At 45.1% G+C, this 27359-nt stretch overlaps 1 protein-coding gene across 9 annotated transcripts in view; it reads right to left on the minus strand.

The window, feature by feature from the left end:
• The window catches only part of ATXN1 (ataxin 1), a 421786-nt gene that overhangs the window by 50910 nt on the left and 343517 nt on the right, over nucleotides 1-27359 (minus strand). Inside the window, exon 7 of one of the 9 annotated variants that reach the window (XM_018038743.1) lies at nucleotides 23170-23297. The exons of the other annotated variants lie outside the window; for them this stretch is intronic. The gene's annotated coding sequence lies outside the window, so the exon portion shown is untranslated. The remainder of the gene's footprint in view (nucleotides 1-23169; nucleotides 23298-27359) is intronic. 9 annotated transcript variants of the gene reach the window in all.

Genomic DNA, 27359 nt, shown 5'->3' on the forward strand with positions numbered 1-27359 from the left:
TGTCGTGATTGTCATTCAGAGCACTGCCACGTGCATTATTATCTGACTTGCTCCTCACAGGAATCCTGCGCGAGATGGGTATTACCAATACTATAATGTCCAGAAGAGAGCACGGATGCAGAAGGTTAAATGACAGGCTCCAGGCAACCCAGATGGAAAACAGCAGGGCTTCTGCTTCCGCTGTCAGGTTCAGGAGGAGCTGTTCTTTCCACATTAACTATTCCCCCTTTCCCCCATCTCCCCGCCAGACATACTTTTTAAATGCAACTGTTTTTCATTTGGGTCCATTCTCTTCACTAATAACCATCAAAGCTCTGAAAGGCACAGCTCTATGAAAGAACAGAAGCTACTCAAACTGCTTTCCCATTGGTTTTATAAAGTTTCAAGAGCAAACATTAAAAACTGAGTAATGTCTAAAGAGAACAAGTACACAAAGATGGTCTTAAGAAAAGTTGAGACAGCCATGAGAAAAGAAATCACAATTTTTTTCAGATACCTAGATTATCACCGAAACTAATATTTGTAATGTAAGACTAAAATATTTTTGCTTGTCTGATATAAAAACAAAATGGGCTCATATTTAGAAATACAGAAACTTTAAAAATATAAAAATTGTTCATAACTCCAATCTGATATATCCATTATTTACACTCCAATTATTTTTGGCCTGTATATGTATGTATATATGTAATAAATATACATACTCTGTATATTTAAAGCTCACATTTACCCATGTATATTTAACAAATTAGAATAAATCTGAATATATGGTTTAAAATTCTACCTTAACACTGTATTGTAATTCAAAAATTATAGGACGGAATCAACTATTTTTTAAAACTAGTTAAAGACAAAATAAAATTGGAAAAACCTTATAGTACAGATTGCAACTAATTGTCAAAAGCACTTGGTAAGTGATTTTGGCATATAATTTAATGGAGCTAAATCTTCATCAATCAGCAAATACTGACTGAGTCCTAAGCAGCTGGAATCCTTGTGGGAGGCAGGCTTGGGGATGTGATGGGTAAGACAGAGTTCTTGATGTTGGGAGCTTACATTCTAGAGCCTCAGAAATCAGAGAATTACAGTAAATTTGAGAGACCCAGGCTCAATTTGCCTTCACATTCCGTAGAAAGAATGGTTTTGCAAAGCAAATTAATGATGTAAATCATGCTCTAAGATTAAACACCTAATTTACTTACAAGAAGGAACCATAATCACTTTAAAAATATCCAACTGCATACAAATATTTTATTAATTAAAAATGAGTACCACTCAAGCATCTGTTGGAGAAGGAAACGGCAACCCACTCCAGTAGTCTTGCCTGGAGAATCCCATGGACAGAGGAGCCTGGCAGGCTACAGTCCATGGGGTTGCAAGAGTCAGACACGACTGAGTGACAAAACCACCACCACAAGCATCTCTATATGCTAAATATGAGCTAATACAGGAACTAAAAATGATGTAGTTATACTTTTTATGTTTTTGACTTTTTCTAAGCACATGTGAACAAGTGGGGATTTACTGTACCAAGAAAACTTATGATTTTTGAAGATGTTAGTATTTCTAATTAACACTAATCCCAGTTTTAGCTGATCAAGTAAAAGAAAACTTGATAGCAAAAGAAATGCAATATGCTGATCTATTCTTCAAAACACCAATATTTAAACTGAATTGACAGAAATGTTTTAATTTGGTTTAACCTCAGGTGTCTAAAGATGTCCTAGAAATGCACACATTTCTTTGACTCCCTTTTCTACTGGACCAAGTGATTTTTCAAAATTTCTTTAATAAAATGACTGATTAAACCCCGGGCAGGCTAGAGTCAATAGCCAGTTATCTCTCCATTATGTTGTTGATACACATTTCCTTAAATCACATTTTCTTAACATCAACCAGTCATGGCATTTTGCAAATCTGACCTACTTCTCTTTTATAAAACCGGGAGGGATATTAGAAAAACAGAAAGTTGAGCATCTCAGTGAGTACCAAGAAGACGACTATGCTTTGGAAGAAAGGTTGGCATGGAGCCTGAATCCGCCCACGTCCCTGGCCTCCTCAGATCCAGGGCCAGACCAGTGAGAATGAAGAGAATGGCAAGTAAAGGCAGCAGAGGATATGGAGAGAAAGAAGAGAAGGAAAGAAGCTGAGAGAGAACAGGAGAGAAGCTCAGAAGAGGGACAGATGGGTGAGCCAGGAAGACACCACAAAGAGGGAAATCCCCTCAGCACAGAAATGCAGTAACTCCTCTCCATCCACCACACATTTAGCTCCAAGCCTGTCCATCTGGAGAGGGTAAACTCCGATTGGTGATGGAAATGGTTATTTCTGAGGCATTGGGGGCCCATGTATGCAACTCACTGACTCCTTCATCGTAGTCTTACTAACATCTAAGACCCTGAACATGTGGCTAGGGTGGAGTGGAGAAGGTAGAGATGAGGGCTTTCTATGGCAGGAAGGCGGCATGTGATATGATGCTGGACAAGAGGCCCAAGTGAAAGTCCTGATCTTACCACCTGAGCCGCCTCTGTTTAAGGCTCACTCAGTGGAGGACAGAGAAGCCTGGTGGGCTACAGTCCGTGGGGCCACAAAGAGTTGGACATGACTTAGCAACTGAACAACAACTAGCCTGGAAGTCTACAACCATTGCTTGTAATCAGTATCTCCACTCTGGCTTGGCAGTATGGTTCTACTTAGAGATGATCCGGCCACCACTTAAAAAGAACCTAACATTTCTTATTTGTGCCTTAGTTTTTCCATTTATACAACTGTTAATTTCTTTTCTATCTGCCTCTTGGGCATATTGATGTGTACCAGCGAAAGGCAATTATTAGCTAGAGAAAGGTTAATGACAAATAGACCTTTTGATGGGTTCCACCCTGATTTCTGGTAGAGCAATCCAGCTCATTCTGGGAGGCAGTCTGGAAGGCACTTGTTTATCAGGTTAATGACATCACACCCAGGTTAGACCTGTTTATCCCCTCCACGTCCCTATGAACTTTGTAGCACTTTCCCTCCTTCGGATAACAACCTAAGTACACATCAACATGCACGTTCAGTGTTTTTCTACAAATACACACAACCCTCACGTGCATCACGATGGCATAAACCATGTGATAACACTGTGGTGACATTCAAACAATACAGCGATCACTCAATAAACAAATTCCTAAGCAGCTGCTCAGCACCTAGAAAGGCACCAGAACCTGTTAGGATGGGAGCAGGAAAAAAAAAGAAGACAGTGTCCCTGCTAAAAAAGAATTTATGACCCAGTTGGAAAAAAATAATGCTCACCCATAACAAAATTAGAGGACAAAATTATATTCGGTTAAGTGCAAAATTGCAGAGTACAGTCAATTAGCAAGCTAGAAGGTTTATTAGAAGAAACAGTAGCTTAACAACTTTTCTTCCTATAAGGCCATAGTGCAAGTCGGCTTAAACATCAAATCTGGTTTCCCACAACTGATTAACCTGAAAATGGTTTAGCACAACACTAATCCTTTAATTTAACAATCTATAAATGCCTTCTCTAATAAGTTCCACAGAGCCCTTCCTTGGATTCATAGCGACGAGGCAACTCTAACAGGTTCTCCAATGCTTGTTTTAATGAGCACCTCTGGACCTTAATGAAATATCACAGGTCCAACTGAGCATCAATTAAAGAGAAATCATCTCAAAAGGTATAAACGGTGACGCATCAACAGTGGCATGTTCCTCCAGGTTAGCGGTGTTGAAAGGATGCTGTGAGGTCAGAGGGTAAACATGCCCCAGAGATCAGCCACTTCCACCTCTGCCTGACGTGGACATAAACTAGGCCATGGGATAAAAGGAGGAAACCCCAGCACACAAATATTATGGGAATACTATGGAAGCAGAAACTCTGAAAGAAGAGAAATGCATCTGTCCAACACAGAATACCTTTGATGCAACCTGCGTGTTTTCTTCTATTTTTCCAAGGCAAAGAGGAGAGAGTGGCATTAGCGGGAGTCCCTGACAAATGTCGAATTTTTGCAGAAATGCAAAAAGCCTGTGTGGCAGCAGGGAGCCCTGCTTAATTCTGCTTCTGGAGAACACTTCTTAGACGGGTAGAGAGAAGGCGCCTACTCCCCCTACCAACCTGGTGACTTGGCAGAAGTGCCGCGGAGGACAGAGGATGACAAAGGCTCGATCAGGTCAGGACAGTTCCCAGCTCCCTGCAAACAGAGACCAGATGTGCCCAGACCCCAAAGCCACATCAAAAGAACTCAAAGGAGAAAGGCATACTAAGGAAAGCTCTGGGATTAGCAGGAAGGCATGAGGATTTGGAAGTGATACATTATCACCCAGGCTCAACTTCTCTGATTCCCACGACTAAGCCATCTTCAACAGATTACTCTCCCCACTGACCCCAAGCACAAATAGTTAAACTTGAAGATCTACAGCCCTGTTGCTTAGGGTCCAAAGCAAATATCTGCAGGAAAAGTGTCTCTGAGGACACAGCTGTCAACGATTCTGCAATTCCCTTATCTACTACAGATGCTAACCCCCAGCCCACCAAATGTCCCTCTGCGTCTGGTTATGAAAACAAGAGAATTCAAAAATTCTTTTTTCATCCTCATTCTCTCATCCTGAAGATCACGGCAGTTTCTGGGGGAACCTGGATGGAACCCTTTATTTAGCTTTGGATCCTGAGAAAAGGCTTGGCAGTACAAACTCCTTGTGATTTATAAATAAATGCTGTGAAAATTCCCCTGATAATGTTTGTAGCTTGGTTTCTTTTCCTGTTTCTTGCCCTCCTATGATGGTTAAAAACTTAAGGGCTCCCTCTAACTCCAACTTAGCCATCTGTGCCCTGTTCAGATATGGGTCGGGCACCACCTGTCTTAGGTCAACACTGATTCGAGAATCCAAACAGTTCAAGCTACTTGCTTTGGAAAATATACTCCCTTGTGAATATATTCCATCGCCTCTATGTTTCCTTCTGCTATAAGGGAAAAAAAAAAAAAAAGAACAGGAAAGGAGAGAAAAAAAAAAAGCCTGACGAAAATGGGACTCTCTGTCCAATTAGCTACAGAGTTTCCAGCAGGGTTTTGCTTCAGACACTGTGCGAGTTAAATATCTGCACAAACCCTGGGCACGGGTGTTCCTAACCCCCACAGCACGGCTGCCTGCGGGATGGTACATGGAACACTAATAGCACACTTATTATTAGATTTTCTGCATGGTTACATAAGCCTACAAAAGGGGAAAATGTAAATGATTCAGGAAGATATTCTTCATGTGGTTCTCATGAAATCTTTAATATCTTAAGACTTAGGAAGAACTCTCCTGGCAAGATACAATCAATTTTCATGCTTCATGGGGGCGGGGGTGGAAGTCCTTTCAGTAATGTCAAGGAAATGGCTATAGGCAAAAAAAAAAAAAAAAAAAAGGGAAAAAAAAATTACACCCTGGACTGAACAAAACCCCAAGGTACTTTGGACTAAATCCTTTCTTTCATGCCCACAGCTTAGGGGAAATGAAAAGGAATATTCACTTGGGGTCTGTGGGGATTGTCTTTGGACTAGTCTGTCTACCCACAGGATTTCACTTCATCATTATCGATCGGCCAATTTTTTCATGAATCTGAATAGACTATAGGTTAAACTGACCACAGTGCCCCCTTCCAAAAAAACCACACACACACACACACACACACACACACACTCACTCACTCTCTCTCTCTCTCTCTCTCTCTCTCTCTCTCTCTCTGCAATGACAGGAAGGGGGCAGCCAACGTGGGGCCTGAGGAGGTGAGGCAGGACTTGGAAGGGAGACCCCCACACACTGAGCCTCTTCAAAGGTAGACAAGTAAGCCACACCAGTGTGTTACTTTCATTTTCATTTAAAAAACAACAGCTCTTCAGACAGTTTCCCTTCATTTCTTAAAAACTAAGGATACAAAAATACATTTCTTAAGAATGCCACTTACATTATGTTTTCTACCACTTGAATAATAGATGGCAAACTCTAAATTCCCTCCTTTTTAAAAACCAGATATTGACACCAAATTCCACTCTTTGGTCTCAAAATAACCTGTCTTTGGAACTGTTCAATTCAAAAGCATTGTCATTCTGTACTTACACTCACTCAAAGAAGTCACTGTGCAAAAAGGAATAGTTTTTCCTGCAAGGTGGAAAAGATACACAGAAATACCTGACATCTAGGCTAGGGACCTGGCCAGCTAGTTTCAAAATGGTTTCATTCATTCATTCACTTACCCAAGTGCTTTTATCAATTTATTTCCAGCATCCTCAAGAATTATACCATAAAACCCCCACATATTTAAATAAAATAAAAATGGACCATATTTATAAATGCAAATAAAAAAAGCAACGTGATCACTATTTCTGCCAAAAGCCCCAAAATATGTCAACTGCTTCCTTGGTGGCTCAGACAGTCAAGAATCTGGCTGCAAGGCAGGAGATCCAGGTTTGATTCCTTGGTCAGGAAGATCCCCTGGAGAAGGGAACGGCTACCCACTCCAGCATTCCTGTCTGGAGAATTCCATGGACAGAGAAGCCTGGTGGGCTACACAGTCCATGGGGGTTGCAAAGCCACTCCGCTCCCCCTGCACATCCAAAATGGCCTTAGTTTAGGAAGGTCAGGTCAAATTCCTCTCCCCCTGCATTACTTGAAGCTCAGACCATTTACTGCCCATCCCTCTCTGCTGTCTGGTGCTAACCCAGATGACGCCTTGTGTCGCAACAACAATATACCTTATAGTTACACATCATTTCATCACTCACAAAGCTCACAGATATCATTTCCTTTAATACCGACCTAGTAATCCTTTAAGAGTGGCATCAGGCCCATTTTCCAGACCAGTAAACTGAGGGTCAGATAGGTTACATTGCATGGCCTGAGAAAACATAACTTGTGGAGCCAAGACTGAGCTCTGAATCTCTGAAGCCTACATGCAGTGCTCTTTCCATTTTTCTACTGGGCCTGCCTAGCAACCTATGAAAGTATTAGGGTGCTATTTGCTTGCAATAAGTCTATGTTTTATCTTTCACAGTGTAAGCAGTTTGGAAGAATGCCCTCCCGCCAATTATGCTTCTTTGAGACCTCCACGACACAATGTGATGCAAACACACAGCAGGGGTTCATTCATTCATTTGGTCAGTTTATCAATGGCTACCTACGGAACACCTAGTTTGTGCTAGCCATGCACTATTCTAGGTATTAGGAAAACAAAGACTCCCTCCCCTGCCCGTGCCCCCGCCCGCCGCCGCCCCCAGAAATGCAGCTGAGACTCTGAGTCTGACTGGGAGACAGGTGTGTGTAGAGGTCACTATAGTGCAGGCTGATAAAAGGCTCCACAGAGGCCTCCACAAGATGCTGGGAGGACACGAGGCAGCAGCAACTGACTGCTCCCAAGTATACGGTCATTTCTGAAGACCCCCTCAAGATGGGGCTTGAAAGGATATACGTAAAAACTGGCTTAGGAAGTAAGGAAAGAGGGAGGAAGGGAAAACAAGCAAGAGCTGCAGGATTTCTGCCAAGTCGGGCTGTGGATGTCGCTGACTGCACTCAGGGTGCATTCCAGGCTTCCATCACTGACTCATGAGCACCCGGCACGCCCGGATTGCGTGCACAGGGTGATGCGACCCTGGGAACAGGGCATCAGGCTGCCCCCTCCTTAGAAGAGGGGCCGAGGAGGGGACAAATGCAGGGACCTTTACCATCCAAGCCCAGGGGACAGAGACCCCGGCTGTCATCTGTCCACAAACTTCCGATGGGTGTCTCCTGCATGCCAGGTGGGCTAACACTACGGGAAATTAAGCTTAATGCTCCTTAAATAGTAGGAGGCAGCAGACACTGCGCCCTCGTTCTAGGCTTATTCAGAGGCTTGATCACGGTCTGATAGCCCAGCAGGTCCTGGTGTCTGAATCTCTGTGTTCAGGCGCTTGTAGGGAGAGAGTAAGGAACTGGCATCCATGTGATGTTTTTTTTTAAAAGGCTTCTCTACCTGAAAACGCCAGACACATTTCAGATGTCAAATCTAATGCGATGCTCAGGGTGGGTGACTGATCCATGTGAGGGCTCTTAAGTGGGAGTAGAAGCCTGTCTGGCTGATTGTCTTTCCCGCACACGCGCACTCCGATGTTCACAGACTTGTAGGCCATAAATAGCTCTTAGGGGAGTGTGAGAACACATCACAGGCTCGAGAGGGCCTCGGCACCTGAAATCAATGAACGCCTGACACTCGTCTCCCTAAAAGTGGACTCTGTTGAATGAAGGGCCGCTAGACTCAGCCTGAGCCCTCTAAACCATCACTTGGGAGCATCATTAGGGGCTGAATTGTGACCCCTTAAATGCATATGTTGAAGTCCTGATCCCCAGCATCTCAGAAGGGGACTGTATCGAGAATCAAGGCTGTCACAGATGTGATTGGCTAAAACGGGGCCGGACCCGAGTAGGGTGGGCCCCCGACACAGAGCAGCTGGTGTGCTTACAGACAGGGAGTCCGGAGTTAGGCTCTCACAAGTCAAGGGATCACAGAGGCCTGAGACGGATTCTTCCCCGGCACCTGCAGAGGGAGCATGGCCCTGCCACCACCTTGATTTTGGATTTCTAGTCTCCAGAGCTGTGAGAGAAAACATTTCTGTTGTTGAAGCCACTCAGTTTGTGGGGCTTTGTGAGAGCATCCCTGGCAAACTAATATAGGGGCGTGAAGCTCTGTGTGTGTGAAGGAAGGACCTGAATCATGGAGCAACTGAAATTCAGTTTTCATGTGATAATATTTAATGTCATTGAAGTCCTTTCAGCTTATATTGTGCCCACGCACCCAAACCACAGAATTCCTACCAAACGCTAAAGACAGGTGCATTATATAATACAGTAACCTGAGCTGTTGCCCTTCCAGAATGGACAACTCTATCGGCCAGGTTTATCCACCCTGGATATCACAATGTACTGCACAATGTCTCTAGGTAGGGACCAAACCTCCCGCAGAAGTTCCCGGCGGCCAGACCGATATGGGGTATCATTATTAATGTATTCAGTCTAAGAGCTGCTGACATTTCTATGTTGATTACACTTCTACACTTACAGCTTTACAACACTGAGTCATACTGAATGGAAGCTTATTCAAAATAGAGCAAACAGCCTGAATTGAGGCTCCACTATCGGTAATTGACTATTATTAGTAATTTTACCCAATGAGGAACTAAGCATTCACTCAGAAGTTCGTGCTTTTTCTGGAAACAGGATTGACTAAGAAAGCGAATAATGCAAAGAGGCTAGGGATAGGGTAGGCTAAGAAGATAGGAATGTTTAGACTATTACTTACGTATGTATTTTTTAAAATGCAAACCTCTTTTAAAGCTGTCTCCCCATTTCCCCTTCATCCATGGCCGTGAAAGTGCTGACTTTCAACGTCTGTGACTTAGCCCAGGGAAAGATGAAGGCTGGCCTTCCACAGCCTGTGTTACATGCAGTTTTTCTTTAGTTGCTCAGTCCTGTCCGACTCTTAGCGAACCCATGGACTGTAGCCCACCAGGCTCCTCTGTCTGTGGGATTCTCCAGGCAAGAATACTGGACTGGATTGCCACTCCCTTCCCTAGGGGATCCTCCTGACCCAGGAACTGAACTTGGGTCTCTTGCATTTTTTAACAGGCAGATTCTTTACTGTTGGAGTGTCACACGTAAAGGAAACATAAATCTGACACCAGGAAGCGCTGGTTTCAGGTGGGCCCTGTCTTCCGAGGAGGCATGGAGAAACAGGAACGGATGGAAGGGTGGGGAGTAGGGTGGAACCACTCTAGGGCGCCACGTACAGAAAGACTGCCTGAAAACCCTTTTTACACCTCTCTTCCCCAAGTTTCAGCTCACGTGGTAGCTGCTCCTCATCTGGCCTCTCACCTCCCCCGACTGTCTCTCAGTGGCCCCCACACTAGCTGTTCTCATACCCATCCCTCAATGGTCACGGGATTTCTCTCGAGGAGCAGTCTGGCCTACTCTCAGTTAAGCCATTCAAAACTTTCTCATCTCACAGCAAAGAGCACAGTAGACAAGCAGGGAACTAGTCCCCAGAAGGTGTGGGATGGAGAGGACTGTGAATGTTGATGATTTGTTCTTTTTCTTCTTTTACACATGGCGCACCCCGTATTAATGCAAGCAGAACTGGGAGGGCATCTGCTTGGGAAGACTCTGTCATACCAAACTTATTCCACTCGAGCTCTTTACGCTACTAAATGCACTTTTAAATTATACATCCTTTTCTTTCTCTGAACTATAAAATTTAGTCTTTCACTTAATGAGAGAGGCAGTAGAGCTTACGCACAGTAAATGCTCAATATATTTCCTCCATTATTGATGATAATTAATACTGGATTTATACCCCAATAATTCACCACTTATTAAAACATAATTCTTGAAATATAAGTTGCCCCCACACACTTTCTTATTTATGGTCATTAGATCATTCCACTAACAGCTTTGCCTGAACAATATATTCTTTTAACATTGAAGTGCCAGGCATTCAGCTAGTAACCTGGAGGCAGAGATGGTTAAGATCCCATCATTCCTGCCCCACAGGGATGATGGGCTTGATACTCAAGGAAATTAGTTTGACTTGGGTCAACTGTCTTTTGGCTAATGAGGTAAAGGCCAGTGTGCTAGTATACAAAAAAAAAAAAGAGTAAGCTGCCTTTGAAAAGTTGAATGCAATAACAACTACAGGATACTTCAGTTTACTATCATGAACTTGAGTCTATAAAGGAATTCTTCATTTAAAGGGAAAACCTGAATAAATTTAAATTAAAAAAAAATAAAAGGCAGAGGAACCAGAGATCAAATTGCCAATATCCGCTGGATCATTGGAAAAGCAAGAGAGTTCCAGAAAAACATCTATTTCTGCTTTATTGACTATGCCAAAACCCTTGACTGTGTGGATCACAATAAACTGTGGAAAATTCTGAAACAGATGGGAATACTAGACCACCTGACCTGCCTCTTGAGAAACCTATATGCAGGTCAGGAAGCAACAGTTAGAACTGGACATGGAACAACAGACTGGTTCCAAATAGGAAAAGGAGTACGTCAAGGCTGTATATTGTCACCCTGCTTACTTAACTTCTATGCAGAGTACATCATGAGAAACGCTGGGCTGGAAGAAGCACAAGCTGGAATCAAGATTGCTGGGAGAAATATTAATAACCTCAGATATGCAGATGACATCACTCTTATGGCAGAAAGTGAAGAACTAGAAAGCCTCTTGATGAAAGTGAAAGAGAAGAGTGAAAAAGTTGGCTTAAAGCTCAACATTCAGAAAACGAAGATCATGGCATTTGGTCCCATCACTCCATGGGAAATAGATGGGGAAATAGTGGAAACAGTGTCAGACTTTATTTTTGGGGGCTCCAAAATCACTGCAGATGGTGACTGCAGCCATGAAATTAAAAGACGCTTACTCCTTGGAAGGAAAGTTATGACCAACCTAGACAGCAGAGACATTACTTTGCCAACAAAGGTCCGTCTTGTCAAGGCTATGGTTTTTCCAGTGGTCATAACTGCTTTGGAGAAGACTCTTGAGAGTCCCTTGGACTGCAAGGAGATCCAACCAGTCCATCCTAAAGGAGATCAGTCCTGGGTGTTCATTGGAAGGAATGATGTTGAAGCTGAAACTCCAATACTTTGGCCACCTGATGCCAAGAGCTGACTCATTTGAAAAGACCCTGATGCTCGGAAGGATTGAGGGCAGGAGAGGAAGGGGACAACAGAGGATGAGATGGTTGGATGGTATCACCAACTCGATGGACATGGATTTTGGTAGACTCTGGGAGTTGGTGATGGACAGAGAGGCCTGGCGTGCTATGGGTCATGGGGTTGCAAAGAATCAGACATGACTGAGCGACTGAACTGAACTGAAAAGCATAAAAGGAAAACCTGGGGCAACTTTGCCAATCTGTGAGCAGAAAATTAGCCATCGCCGCTTCATACCAGTGGTCAAGTGGTCATGCCAAGGTTATACGTGGACTGGATTCTCTCTGTACTATGTCTTAAATTCTATTTTGTCCTTCTAGGTAATGCAAGGAACTCATGGACCCTACTGTAATTTATGTAACACTTTTACTGTTTACGTAACAATATTTTTATTATTTATATAGCAATACAAACAATACCACTGTTTGAATGGCAACATGATTCCATCTCTTTCATTATCTGAAAGTTGTATCTAGGCTGCTTCAGATACACCTGCCTTTTCTGATTTTCTCCATGCATCCAAGACAAGTGAAGCTTTCAAAAATACTCTCATTGACTGTTTGGGACATGGACCCCATATAAAGAGAATTGTGATTAAAAAAAAAACCAACTGAATATGAGTGAATCCCCGGAAGGTTCTCTAAATCTAGTGTACGACCTTCCTTGGGATGAACTGACTATGAGATAGGAGAACAAATGGTCCAGGTGCCTAGGAACACAAATGTGTGACGTCTCTTCATAGTCAACGCCACCTGCATTCAGACCCAAGACCTCATCCACTCCCTGCAGGAGTGAGTGCTCACGGACTGCCTCCTCTGTTGCAGGCACATGAAACAGAAGATCCAAAAGACATCGTTCTTACTCTCAAGTCCACGGCACCTACTATGCAAACACTCTCAAGAGGACAGACCGTAGAAATCCACGTAAACAGGAAGCACACACAGCCTGGCTCAGTAAGACCACGAGGGGGCAGTGAGGCTGGACTCCTTGGAGGAGACAGCAAGCTTGAGTTTGAAGAACACACAGGAATTATCTATCTTATATGAAAGCACGGAGAACAGCTCTAGACAGAGGAAGGAGCGTGTGCAAAGGCACACGGTGTCACACGAGGGATCATGGCACGTGGGGGGAGGTACAAGAACATAGTGTCAGGAGGGGAGGAAGGAAGAGAGCAGGGCCCCTCCCTACACAAGGTGTCTCCTGGAGGCCACGAAAAATCTTTGAGAGGCTAAAAAGGGTCATTTTCATATTAAAAAGGCCCCAGACTGTGTATATGTGCTTAGTTGCATCCAACTCTTTGGGACCCCACGGACTGTAGCCCATCAGGCTCTTCAGTCCATGGGGATTTTCCAGGCAAGAATACTGGAGTAGGTTTCCATGCCCTCCTCCCGGGGATCTTCCCGACCTAAGGACTGAACCCAGGTCTCCTGCATTGCAGGCGGACTCTTCACTGTCTGAGCCACCAAGAAAGCCCAAGAATACTGGAGTGGGTAGCCCATCCCTTCTCCAGGGGATCTTCCCAACCCAGGAATCGAACTGGGGTCTCCTGCATTACAGGTGGATTCTTTACCAGCTGAGCCACCAGGGAAGCCCAAGAATACTGGAGTGGGTAGCCTATCCTTCTCCAGGGGATCTTCCGGACCCAGGAATTGAACTGGAAATGGCAATCCACTCCAGTACTATTGCCTGGAAAATCCCATGGACAGAGGAGCCTGGTAGGCTACAGTCCACGGGGTCGCAAAGAGTTGGACACTACTGAGCGACTTCACTTCTCCTGCATTGCAGGTGGATTCTTTACCAGCTGAGCTACCAGGGAAGCCCATACATATACTGCTGCTGCCAAGTTGCGTCAGTCGTGTCCGACTCTGTGCGACCCCAGAGACGGCAGCCCACCAGGCTCCCCCGTCCCTGGGATACTGCTACGTATAAAATAGATAGCTAAGGAGAACCTATTGGTCAGCAGAGGGAACCCTACTTGAGGCTCTGTGGTGACAAAGAGGGGATATATACAAGTGTACAGCTGGTTCACTTTGCTGTATGGCAGAAACGAACACAACATTGTAAAGTGACTATACTACAATAAACATTAAAAAAAAAAAAAAAGTCAAAACAAACAAAGAAAAAAGGGTCACTCTGGTCACAGGGCAGAGGATGGTGGGAAGACACCATGTTCCACAGGCGGGGGAAAGGTTGGGAGGATCTTGCTCCAGTGTTGCTGGAATATCATGAGGTCCAGCCTGGTGCCGGGCACTGAGGGTGGTGAAGAGCGGCCGGGGGAGAGAGGCTGTGCAGGCGGAGTGCACACCACCATTACCGGATAGCCGGGCGTGCACACACGCAGGAGCAGGAGGGGGTTTTGGCTTGGCTACTGCCACTCGCACAAGGGATACAGGAGAAATGACGCAACAGCTGCTTTCTAACCCCAGAGCTCTAATTCCCCATTTTGACTCTAGGATAAAGTTGAAAGATGTTAACTTTGCATCAAAGGCTCTCTCCAGTCCTTTACACACAGTGAGTGCTGAAGACACATCAGTTGAGCGCTCACTGGAGGCCTGGACACACAAGCATCATTTTCTCCACCTGACAACACATCTGCCTTTCCTGAATTACTCTGCCTTCGTGAAAGAAGAGGGTCAGCAACTTATTCAAAGAATAAATGCAAGTATTCCTCTGACAACCCGCTCATTTCCAACACATTTTCCCTCCCAATGCAGGATTCCAGTCCACTCATCTGATTATCACCAACAACCCCTCCGATCTTTTTCTTGGGTAGGGTCTCTGTCCTCTCCTTCACCCTGAAGGCTATTCATCTTCCACAAGATAAAGGGTTTCCTTTATCCAGGTGGAAACAAATGCTGTGTCTTAGAGAAAAAGCCATCAACCCCAGACACAATGACACATCCCAGGCTCTTACAACAGTCTGCATTACTGGATTTTTATTTTTTTCCTGGCAAAGAAGCCACAATTCAGGAGTCTATGCAAAAATCATTAAGTGAAGGCTGCTCCTCAAAGGCCCCATCCATCACTCTTCCCCCCACCCCCATCCTGCCCCTCCTGGGATGACAACACGTCAGCTCAGTCACTCGTGTGGATGTCTGCAGCAAGGTTTCTGCCTTGCATCTGCAGCTGCTCTGTAGACTGCTGGGGAGGGGTGAGAGCTCGCTTGCCACAAAAAATGTGAGTTCGGGACTGGAGGTGGCTGAGAACATTTTAACATATTGGCAGAGACATCAGAGAGTTAGAATAGTTATGCTGAGAACGTTAACGTTCCCTTTCAGATCCTACTGAGCCCCCAGCTTAAAACTTTTTCATAAAAGAAGGAGACATGGATGATAAAGCAACACATGGGCAGGGATGCTGTGATCTTCTAGAAAGTCCAGAGAGCAAATGGGAGAACGCCCTGACCTGCTGCCTCAGGCCACCTGGATATCAGCTCCCTGGTGGGAGACAAAATAAAATATAAAGAAACATCCATCATGACTAAAAGAGGTACGCAGAGAGCAATTAGCATAACCCATTAGGCTGACAGACTGAATGCCTCCAAACAGGAACGGAACGCCCTCCCCCCATATCACTTCCACTTTCCTATTATTTAAGGACAAGGGTCACATCTTAGTCATTTTAAGTACGGCAAGTTTAACAGCGCCTGACATATAATAGATGCATAGTAAAGTGCATTTGGAACAAGGGATCAAGCAAATCCCTGAGTTACAGATTGATTAGGAAGATCAACGGCTCGATGCTGGTCAAGGACTAGCACTTAAATGAACCAAGAATCCTGCCTGAAGTGTGTGTACAGATGAAGCAGAGGAAAGTCATCTCCCCCACCCCTCCACCGCACTAAACTGCCTCTGTTCTCTGCAGGGCAGAAAGCTTAGCCCCAGCCCCTCCGGAGGTACAGAACAAAAGAGACAAGTCAGAGAGACCAGAAGGTCCTCCCTTGTAAGCTCAGAACGGAAGACCTCTGCACTGGCCGCTGGGTGGGGGTGGTGTCCATGTTGCTTTGGTTCAGAGTCAAGCTCAGACTGTGCTTTGCCAGCCATTCTCAACCAAGGAGGGACATCTGAAGAGGAACGGGGGCATTCTGGATTGCTACAGTAACTTGGGGACAAGACTAGAATGTCAAGCCTAGACCGGGGGTACTAATGGTGTCATAATGAGCGAGAGGGTGTTGATCGCTGAGGACTGCCTGCCCGCCTCCCTTATGAAACGCTGACAGTTTAAACATTCTCTAGAATAGATGGCACTGTCCCAGGGTCCTTGTGTATTTAATTCTCTCTGCATGGAATATCGAATCAGGTTATCCAACATCCTCTGTCCAAGTCTTCTATCTGAGGATATCTAGGAAGCCTGGTGTGCTGCGGTCCATGAGGTCACAGAGTCGGACACGACTGAGCAACTGAACTGTATAATAGTAATGTTGATAGCCAACGCTTATTGAGCATCACTGCATGCTGGTGGTGGCTGTCTCACACACAACTGAATCTTCACAACAACAAATTTGGTGGACACTGCTTTTGAATTCCCAGATGAGTCAACTCATTCTGAGAGAAAAATGCAACTTACTAGCAAGCGGAGAAGCTCAAGATGTGAACCCAGGTTCCTCAGGTCCCCAAGTACACATACTTAACCATCCAACTACCATCCTGGATCTCAGTTCAGGCAAGAACCCAAAGCCTGGTACACACAGTTCAGTTCAGTCGCTCAGTCATGTTCAACTCTGTGCGACCCCATGAACCGCAGCACACCAGGCCTCCCTGTCCATCGCCAACTTGAGTTTACCCAAACTCATGTCCATTGAGTCGGTGATGCCATCCAGCCATCTCATCCTCTGTCGCCACCTTCTCCTCCTGCCTTCAATCTTCCCCAGCATCAGGGTACACACAAGAGAGTGTGATGACGCCCAGGAGCTGGGGCGGAGCCAGAACCACTGAAGAAGCCTCCTAAGCAAAGAACCTGCAGACAAGGTGAAAGGGACCGTCGGTCGCCGGACAGTGCTGACCCTCTGGAGTCCTGGAGAGAATCCGGTCAGCAGCGCTGGTGCTCTACTCATCATGCGTATTTGACTCACTTCTTGCTGAGGTCTCTGCTACCAAAACACAGAACTTGCCTGAAAGCAATTCTTCACATAAAATAACACATGAAATTCCTGGAAACAATGGAGGATCCAGAGGTTTTTCTTTTGAGGAGCGCTAGAAAAGACCCTCAGAGAAGGCAATGGCAACCCACTCCAGAACTCTTGCCTGGAAAGTCCCATGGACAGAGGAGCCTGGTAGGCTGCAGTCCATGAGGTCGCTAGGAATCGGACACGACTGAGCAACTTCACTTTGACTTTTCACTTTCATGCCTTGGAGAAGGAAATGGCAACCCACTCCAGTGTTCTTGCCTGGAGAATCTCAGGGACGGGGGAGCCTGGTGGGCTGCTGTCTATGGGGTTGCACAGAGTCAGACATGGCTGAAGTGACTTAGCAGCAGCAGCAGCAGCAGCAAAGACCCTGATGCTGGGAAAAATTGAAGGCAGGAGGAGAAGGGGACGACAGAAGAGATGGTTGGATGGCATCACCTACTCAATGGACGTGAGTTTGAGCAAGCTCTGGGAGTTGGTGATGGACAGGGAAGCCTGGTGTGCTGCAGTCCATGGGTTTGCAAGGAGTCGGACATGACTGAGCGACTGCACTGAACTGAGATAATATCTGAGCCTCGCAGGTGACACAGTGGTAAAGAAAACGCAGGAAGCATTTTCCTCCTGCAAAGTGTCAATGCAGGGAAAGCAGGAAACATGGGTTTGCTCCCTGGGTTGGGAAAATCTCTTGGAGGTGGAAATGGCAACCCACTCCAGGATTCTTGCCTGGGAAATCCCATGGACAGAGGAGCCTGGTGGGCTACAGTCCACGGGGGTCACAAAGAATCAGACATGACTGAGCGATTAAACAACAGCAACAACCTTCATTTACGTAATTACTATTTATCATCCTTCTCTTTTCCTGAGCCCAGTGTGCCCAGATTAAAAAGACCTTGGTGGCATCCCTTGGTGGCAACTATACGGAAAACCTCCACAAAGACTTTCATTGCCAGCAGAGACTGCAGAAGGAACTGTAAGTGGCAAGCACTCTACACAGCACTGACTGAAAAGCTGCTTCCCAGGTTCACTGGACTTTTCTGTCTTGACAGCCCTTAATTTTCTTGTCACCTTGAGGCTGTAAAACTAGCGAATGAGTGAAGGGGAGGCAGCAATCATGGTTTCTGGGTTTATTGGAAATCCTGTCCCTAACACTACACAGCCGATAATATGCAAGTGTGGGATGTCCCTTCTGTTCACCTTCCTTCTCGTGAAAAAGAAAACGGTGGCACTAAAGAGGGTCAGCGGGGTCACGACCATCACAGGCACTACATTGCTCTATTCCAGATGAGTGGGACCAGTCCATGGAGCTTACGGGCTGGCAGTGCATTCACTGGGCTGCAACTAACTGTTTAAGCTGTTCCCCACGCATGAAAGGAGGTGCCCCTTGCAACAATGCCAGTGTCCCAGGATCAGTGCTGAAAAGCCCTGTATAGGGGTCACCGTCTGTCAACCCCCGTCACCCACTCACTGCCCTAAGCCACATTCTTGCTATTCATTTACCAAAGGTAGATTTCTTCCCTGTGAGGCATGTATACAGACTACTATTTTGCCAACTCTTTATTTTGCAGCTGGGGAAAGCAAGGCTTATTCAAGGTGATATAACAAAGTATATGCAACATCTTGGCTAACCTGAGCTCCCTGGACTTCAAAGAGGGCGTGGTACCAACCTGCAGACTCAGGACCACCCTCGTGTTAGTCCTCTAAGTATGAGATCCTTGACCCGTAACCCCCAAAACTCTGGTTTTACTTCCCAGGTGCTGGTGATGGAAATCCTATTTTCTGAACTCTGGTGTTCTCATTACTATGTCATCAGTATCTGTTGCTCTATCACCTTCCTAACTAAGCTCCATTAACCTCCGTGGCCTGGATCTTGGAGCTCACTGGACCCCACACATGCATTTTTCTTGTACATTTCTCTGTATGGTATGCATGCAAATAACCTGCTCTCCTGGACCGATCTGCTTTTCTGATGCTTGCTTCTCTCCTATACCCACAATAGCCCGGCTGTGCAATAGACGAAGTCTGGCCTTGCTCCCTGGTTTAGAACCTGGGCTGTGAGACGCTTGGGTGTCCCTTAGCCTCCAGCTGTGTACAATTTGGCTTCTCCACTTTGATCATGTTCCTGATGATCCGCATTAATGGCCGTCATCCATTCGTGGAAAGCAAGATGACAGACTCAAGGTATCAAAAACAAATACCCACAAGAGTAAGAACAAAACTGGAGTCATGGAAAGCGCACAAGACAGGAAGCAGCAGGGTCCCTGCGTCACTTCGGCTGCCCTCTGTAGGGGCATCTCAGACGTACAATGGTGCCAGAAATACATGTCCTGTCCTCCCCCTCCCAGGAGCATTGGAAGGAACAATAAAACCATCGTTATAAAGGCTTTTCAAAAACAAGAGAACACTATTCAAATCAAAATGATCAGAGTTATGGATTCTGGCCCTTCCTAAAGAAAGCAGCTCTTTTCCTTTGAATTTCGCATAAGGCAGTGTCACCATCACCATCAAACCTGAGCACGGCTCAGAGTTCTCACCCATGACGGCCCTTCAGGATGAGGGCCACGCCTCACAGGAAACACAGATGCTCAGACAGCCCCAAGGACCTGTGGAACTTGAATTTTCTAGCTAGGTGCAAAGGAAGTTTTTGAAATTCCCCAAAGGATTCTGATCATCTAGGTTTGGGATCCCTGTTTTAAAAATAAGTTCCTCAGGACTTCTTGGGTGGTCCAGTGGTTAAGAATCTGCCTTCCAATGCAGGGGACGCAGGTTTGATCCTGGGTCAGGGAACTAAGCTCCTACAGGCGGCAGGTCAACCAAGCCCACCCACTCTGGAGCCCACACAACACAGAGAAGCCTGCAACTATAAGACCCAACACAGTCAAATAATTAAAAACAATTAGTTTCTCTGTAACAGAAGAAAGTTAAGTATAACTATGATTCATGAATTTGTGCCTTCCTGCAGAGGCTATGTTTAAGTATAGGTTTTCTCAGTGGAACTCTGGAGTCGAACAACTTCCCTGGCTAAAGAGTTTTCAGGAAGTATACTAGCTCTGGAAGGTACTGGAAAAACAGTGTATCCTGTGAACCAAACCTTGACCCACAGGTATGGTGGGAGGAGCGTGTACATGGCAGCCAATGACCCCAGGGGCTTCGCTGCAGCCTCCAAGCCTTGCATCCCTTTCAGATCTCCTTCCTTCTCTGTGGTCCAGGCCCAGTGGCCCAGAGAGGAGAAGTCAGCATCCTTCATCCTTTCCTGATGCTTCGGCCCACCCCGGGGTGGCCCCGTGCCTCCTCCACCTAGCAGTCTAGGGATTGATTCTTGCAGTGAACACTTGGTAGCCAGTTGCCAGGATCAGTGACATCTGAGAGATGGCTTTAGAGGAAGTCAGGAGGGGGAGAAGATGAGCTCAGTGGCAGAGAACTCTCCGATCCCCCAACGGGAACATGCACCTCTTTCCAGAGGTGATCAAGTGCTTGTGGGAAGCTCTGTCTGCCTGGATGGTAGTGGAAACGACGCTCGCTAGCAGTCATCAGTAACCTGCTCCCTTCTCCTTTTCAGATGGCTATTCTGTCCATCTGCTCAGTTTGGGGGGAATTCCAATGCCACCAACAGAGGCATGCCATGTAGAGGGGGCAGCTAAGAGCACAGACAGAAACCTGGGCTTCCCAGCTGACACCCAAGGATGCAGAAACGGGCAGTCTTAGAAGTCCCCTAGAACTGAGCTTAGCAGCAGCTGTGAACTGGAGAACTGCCATGTATAATAAATAAAGTGTTTCTGGAGAAGGCAATGGGACCCCACTCCAGTACTCTTGCCTGGAAAATCCCATGAACAGGGGGGCCTGGTGGGCTGCAGTCCATGGAGTCTCGAAAAGTCTGACATGACTGAGCGACTTCGCTTTCACTTTTCACTTTCATGCATTCGAGAAGGAAATGGCAACCCACTCCAGTGTTCTTGCCTGGAGAATCCCAGGGACGGCGGAGCCTGGTGGGCTGCCGTCTATGGGGTCGCACAGAGTTGGACACGACTGAAGCGACTTAGCAGCAGCAGCAGCAGAACAGCTTAATACCCTCCCTTCCTCCTCAGAATTCTGAATGCCTGATGAGCTAGTAATGGTCATTTTACGCTTACTGATTTGCTTGACACTTTTCCAATCCATTCATTATCTCTAAAATCACTAGTCAGTGGTTCTCCACCTGTGGTCCTCAGGATCAGGAGGACCACCATCACCTGGAAACATCAGAAATCCCAACTCTCAGATTTCATGTGGACATACGGCATGAAGAAGTGCAGGGCTGGGGTCTGGCGACCTGAGTTAATGCCCTCCAGGCAGTGTGCTGACCCACTAGAAACTTGACAGCCATTACCACTGAAATCCCTTAATGTAAACGCACCAAAATGAAGTAAGAATCATTTTCTTTCTAGAATCTTCAAAATCTTACTTGATCTAAGTGAATTTATAAGCAAAACAATAACAGACTGACATTTTTGCTTGATGAAGGCTATTTTTTTTTTTAGAATGACTAAAAGAGTGCATATTTCCCCAACACATACAGAGCCTATGATTTACAAATTTTCAGATACGAGAATTATGATGAGTTGTTTCATTCTAAAATGCATGGCTGGACCACTTTATTTGCCTGCAAACAGCTCTACCAAATTCATGATAGGTGATCCATGTGTTTAAAAATCGTGGGCCTATGGCATTAATGTTTTAAGTCCTGTTCAGGTAAACAAAATGCAGTATTTCAGAGGGGACTGAATTTTGAAATACGCTTTTTTTTTTAATGTATATACTTTATTGTAGGTTAACTGAAAAAAAAAAAGCATATTTCAAAATTCAGTCCCCTCTGAAATACTACATTTTCTTGGGCTTCCCTTGTGACTCAGCTGGTAAGGAATCCGCCTGCAATGCACGAGACCTGGCTTGGATCCCTGGGTTGGGGAGATCTGGAGAAGGGAAAGGCTACCCACTCCAGTATTCTGGCCTAGAGAATCAAACCTATGTCTCTTGGGTCTCCTGCATTAGCAGGCTGATTCTTTACCACTGTGTCACCTGGGAAGCCCGAGGCTTTTAGGTCTTTTGATGTTAACTGTAAGGCTGCCTCTCCTCTGTGTTAGCCGGGCTTCTCAAATTCTCCACAGTCACAACATGGCTGGTCAGATATGAGGCCTCCATCAAATCACCTACTGATTAAAGAAGAAGGTGCAAGTCATCTGAAAGTCTCTTTTCATGATGAACATGTACATCATGGATGGGCAAAAATTTCAACCCTTTGTTCCCCAATGGTCATTTCCTCCTGAACCTTTTGGGATAGCTTAAACGATGAAAAAAAAAATTACCCTTTCTCCTTGGGAATAGTTTCCAGATTCTTCTTTCAATGACCAACAAAAAGATCCTGCTAAGTCTTCACTAATCTTTCAAATAATTAAAAAGTTGAAACTTTCAAATTCTAACCCCAATAACTAGACCCATAGATCATTCTCATAAACCAATACTCACTTTGTCAGCTGAAGGGAAATACAGTATAAAACTGTGAGACCTAGAGTAGACGGCTCATCCAAAGTCCACAGAAATTAAAATCCATTTATGGCTGCACTTTCCCTGCCAGTTTTCCAAGACAATCCTGCACTTGCTGACTCACGGTACAAGAGCGTGCTTTAACGTAACCAAAGGGAAGCAGCGGCAGGCAGGAGCCAGCTTGTACCAGCCGGTTGCTAAATCTGCGAGTGTCAAACAGTCAACCACCACCATGATTAAACACTAAATTTCATATAACTTACAAGTTAACAAGTTACATTCAAAACTCATCACTCCCTCATTATTTTACCTGTTTGACTATTATCTGTACAGTTGAGGTTAATTCCATCAACCTGCACAGTGGAAATACTACGTACTGGTGAGTCACTGTGTCCCTTTTCCTGAACTCTCACTGGGTGATGTCCTGTTGATGATGTGAAACTGGCCACTGTGGGAGTATTAATATTTACATCACAGAAATTACCAAATGCTACCAGTCAGAATCTCTGTCATCTCCAAGCCAGGAGCCAAGCTTGGAATTGCTGTTAAGCAACCAATAGCATTCACTCTAGCTTTTTCTTAATGGGACTAGAGTTAGAATTCTGAAGGTGAGAAGAGACGGGCCAGTGGACTTTCCATCATGACAGGCCCAGGCATGTGCCGGCAAACTAGCTACCACCAGATCATTACTGGTCCAGAGCTTCCAGTTAAGCTATGACTGATTTACTATTTCCATGATCTGCAACAAAAATTAAATACAACTCAGCACGGTAGCTGTGTGTGCATCACCAAGAACTCACTCAAGAATAATATCTGCAAGAAAAAAAAGGCCACTTGACATTTGTACAGTCTTTCTCCATGCTCACAGAATTTGATGGATCAGCTCACTGAGTCCTCGTGACCACTCTTAGGTTGGCTTTCACTATCCCTGTTTAAAAAGGAGAAATAATAAAGAGGTCAGGTGGCCCACCCAAGGTCACGATCTAGTACGTTGCACAGCCAGCACTCAAACCCAGAAACCCATGTCTAGTCAGTGTTACTTAGTCTCTACCACAGATTACTGCTTTTCTGTCAGTTTGTTTTGAAAATAGGAATTTTCCTTTTCAAATGATCAACATCTGGATTCACTTTCCTCCTGCCTTTGATTAGCAACGCAGTCAGCCGGGACAGTGCACCCATGTCTCCATGGATGGATAACAACCCCCTATAGCCCTGCTCTCTTCTTGACCACACACAGGAATGATGTCCACCCTACTATGTCCACATAAATCAGACCCAAATACAGTTCAACTTGAATTCCTAAAGATGCTGCAAGGCAGGTGGGCATGATAAGGAAGTGTTCTATGCTTTGGATCTGACTTATTCAAATCCAGGGGAAAGATCTGCAGTATCCACTTAAAATAAAATCGTAAGAGTGAATTAAAACGCCAGACTCTCACAGTGGTAAAAATGGATGCATATGTATGTGTGCAAGTATAGTTTGTTTTATATAGTTTATTTTATGCACACACATACCTACTCCATACACATACATATACAGAAGTATGTGTACACATGTGCATATATATACTAAGTTGCTTCAGTCATGTCTGACTTTTTGCAACTCTTTGTAGCCCACCAGGTTCCTCTGTCCATGGGATTCTCCAGGCAAGAATATTGGAGCAGATTGCCATGCCCTCCCCTCCAGCGGATCTTCCCCACCCAGGGATCGAACACACATTTCTTATGTCTCCCGCGTTGGCGGGCAGGTTCTTTACCACTAGTGATACCTGGGAAGCACCATATATATATACATATACATGCTTTTCTCTATAGTTTGTTTTTTCCCATCCTTACGGAGCTATACAGCAGAAAAGAAAAAAAAATCACTGCCTTTATCAGATATGTACACATTTTATCCTTGCAATATGTTTAAAATGATTTTATGACTAAATCCTGGGAAAAATGTGAAGAATGCCTGGCTAGATACATGCTTTTCCAGTAAAAACACAGCATTGCTTATTAACTGTAGCATTTGGAAAAGCCTTTTCGACATGATGTACATTTTTGTTTTAGCTTGAGACTAAATCCTGTTTGGATCTAAGTTTTCTTTGGCTTTAAGAGAAAGTTTAACTGATTGTACAAGATGTGCCCTTGGGCTCTCCAGGGCATGTTCACTGCTTGCCCCCTCCCACCCCCTAACAACTGCCCCCCGAGGCCAGATGAAGCGCTAGCCTGTTAAAGTGCTTCTCTCCCAAGACCGAGCCAGGGTTAAAACCTTGAGATGTTTTCTCAACACATTAAGCAGAAATAAACTCCTAACAACGGGGAAAAAAGCAAACCCATCTGTCCCCTTGTCAGGATTTTTGAGATTGTCAATTGACTGACCTTGGAGTTGGAAAGCATTTTACAGGCGGTGGAAGAAAAGTTCAATGTGGCCAGAGATGGATACAGAGAAATTCTTAGAGGTCACAAGTGAATCATGAATACTGGGATCCTGAGAACAGATGATGGAGTTTCCATTTTATCTCACAATTTTGGTGGGTGTGTGGTGATGACTTAAAATGATGTTAGGTTACTGAGCCAACATATTCTTGGAAAGAAATTTCCCTACTGTTTTACTCAAACTGTAAGTAAATGGGGCCGAGGTGTGGGTCTGAGCTGAGGACACTTTAAAGTAATCAGGCTGTCAAATTAAAAGCAAACACTTTCTCAGCATTTCTGAAGACTGAAATAGTGAAAAGTGCATTGCCTTCTAAGTATATCAGAGTTAAGTCATTTCTGCCTTGTGGTTCTGGAAGACAGGAGGTGTGCAAGTACGGGGAAGGCCCCTAATTCTCCTTCTAACTCACTGAATCTCAACCAGGGAAAATTCTGTCCCCCAAAGGAGAGGACTCTTGAGAGTCCTTTGGACAGCAAGGAGATCAAACTAGTCAATCCTGAAAGAAATCAACCCTGAATATTCATTAGAAGGACTGAAGCTGAAGCTCCAATACTTTGGCCACCTGATGCTAAGAGCCTACTCATTGGAAAAGACCCTGGGGCTGGGAAAGACTGAAGGCAAAAGCAGAAGAGGGCAGCAGAGGATGAGATGGTTAGGTAGCATTATTGACTCAATGGACATGAGCAAACTCCAAGAGATAGTGGAGCACAAAGGAGTCTGGCGTGCTGCAGTCCACGGGGTTGCAAAGAGTTGGACACAATTGAACAACAAGGGACACTTGGCAATGTCTGGAAATGTTTCTGTTGTCACAAACATGGGGTGGAAGGTGAGATGGTGCTACCAAGCATTCAGTGGGCAGAGGCTAGGGATGCTGCAAACATCTTACAAAGCACAGGACAGCCCCTTGCCTCTAACCTCACACTCCAGCAAACACTTATCAGGCCTCAGATGTCAAGACTGATACTGTTGCTATTCCCTCCTCTAACAGGAAGCAGAAATGATCAGTTGCAACAGAATCTTTCATCTTTCCAACCGGTTCCCTGGCTTCCCGGCCCCCTCACCACCCTTCTCTCCCACGACCTAAAGAGATGCTACTCACAGTGTGGTCCACAGACCAGCAGCATCAGCACCTCCAGGGAGCTTCCTACAGATGCAGGACTTCAGGCCCCAGCAGGTCAACGGGACTAGTACGTGCATGTCAGTAAGAACTCCAGGGGACTCCTAGACATCTCCCAGTGTGAGAAGCACTGCGGAAGTGCCCCTTCCCCTTCTCCTTCAGTCCTTGCCCACAGGGCTGTCTGTCCTCCTGTTCACTCAGCATTAACTCTGCACTCTGCCTTCCAAGGAAGCAGATCTAGTAAAAAGCAGCTCTCCTCTCCAACACTTTTTTCTGAAAACTCTCCTCCAGCAGAGGCTCCTCCTGGCTCCCTGCAAACACCAGTTCATTCTACAGCCCTTTTAGGAGAAGGCAGCTCATCTCCCACACCGCCTTTGACTAGTCAAGGAGCATGCCATGTGGAGAAAAACATCAGAAGGCAAAATCATTAAATTTAAAAAGAAATCAGGTAAAAGCCAAAAGCGAACTTTTGAAAAACATCTGAAAAGTCAAGGTGCTCAATATCTATATTCATCTATTTATCTGTCTAATGTTGGCTTCCCAGGTGGCTCAGTGGTAAAGAATCCACCTGCCAATGCAGGAGATGTGGGTTCAGTTCCTGGGTAGGAAGATCCGCTGGTGAAGGAAATGGCAACCCATTCCAGTATTCTTGCCTGGGAAATCCCATGGACAGAGGAGCTTGGAGGGCTACAGTCCACAGGGTCACAAAAGACTTGACATGACTCAGCAACTAAACAATAACCATGTTGGATACATGAATGCATTTTCTTCTCTGGATGCACACTTTATAGAAATTTGATTTTCTAACTAGAATCTAACGTAGAAGCTCATCCTTGAGTCTCATCAGAAGCAAGGTATCAAACAGAGAAAGGAAAAAGGAAAGAAAATTCTTGGCTGAAGGACTGAGAATGATGTGAACTTCTGTGTTCTCTTCCTCAGATACCTTTGCCAGACCATAAAAGCATAAGAATTGGTCTAAAAAGGACTGGGAAATAACTGCTAAGTTATCAAGACAACAATAAGTTAGCTAAACAGGAAGCTTATTTCATTAATACCATACTTTTGTGAACAGGGGACCAATTTCTTTTTTACAAGGCATGTGAAACATGTTGTCATAATTTGGACAGTTATGCCTCCCGAAAGTCAAGCAGCTGGTGAGGATGTGGGACTCACCCTGCCAAGAGTTTAACACTTTACATGTTGGTATAAACTACTTATCCACCAGTGAGACTGTTTTTTAGGATATGACATTGGTATGGTTGCAAAGCTGTAAAGAGTGGAAACAGAGAACTGTGTCTGAGACTTTTATCTTCGTTGGAGCAGATGAGACGGTGTCAAGAAAGGTTACATCACCAACAAAAACAACCTCTACAGATTTTGCCTCTAGTAGGAGGAGTGCCCGGGCTTCCCTGTTGACTCAGCTGGTAAAGAATCCACCTGATATTCAGGAG

The sequence above is a fragment of the Capra hircus genome, chromosome 23 (assembly GCF_001704415.2).
Source record: "Capra hircus breed San Clemente chromosome 23, ASM170441v1, whole genome shotgun sequence".
Lineage (NCBI taxonomy): Eukaryota > Metazoa > Chordata > Mammalia > Artiodactyla > Bovidae > Capra > Capra hircus.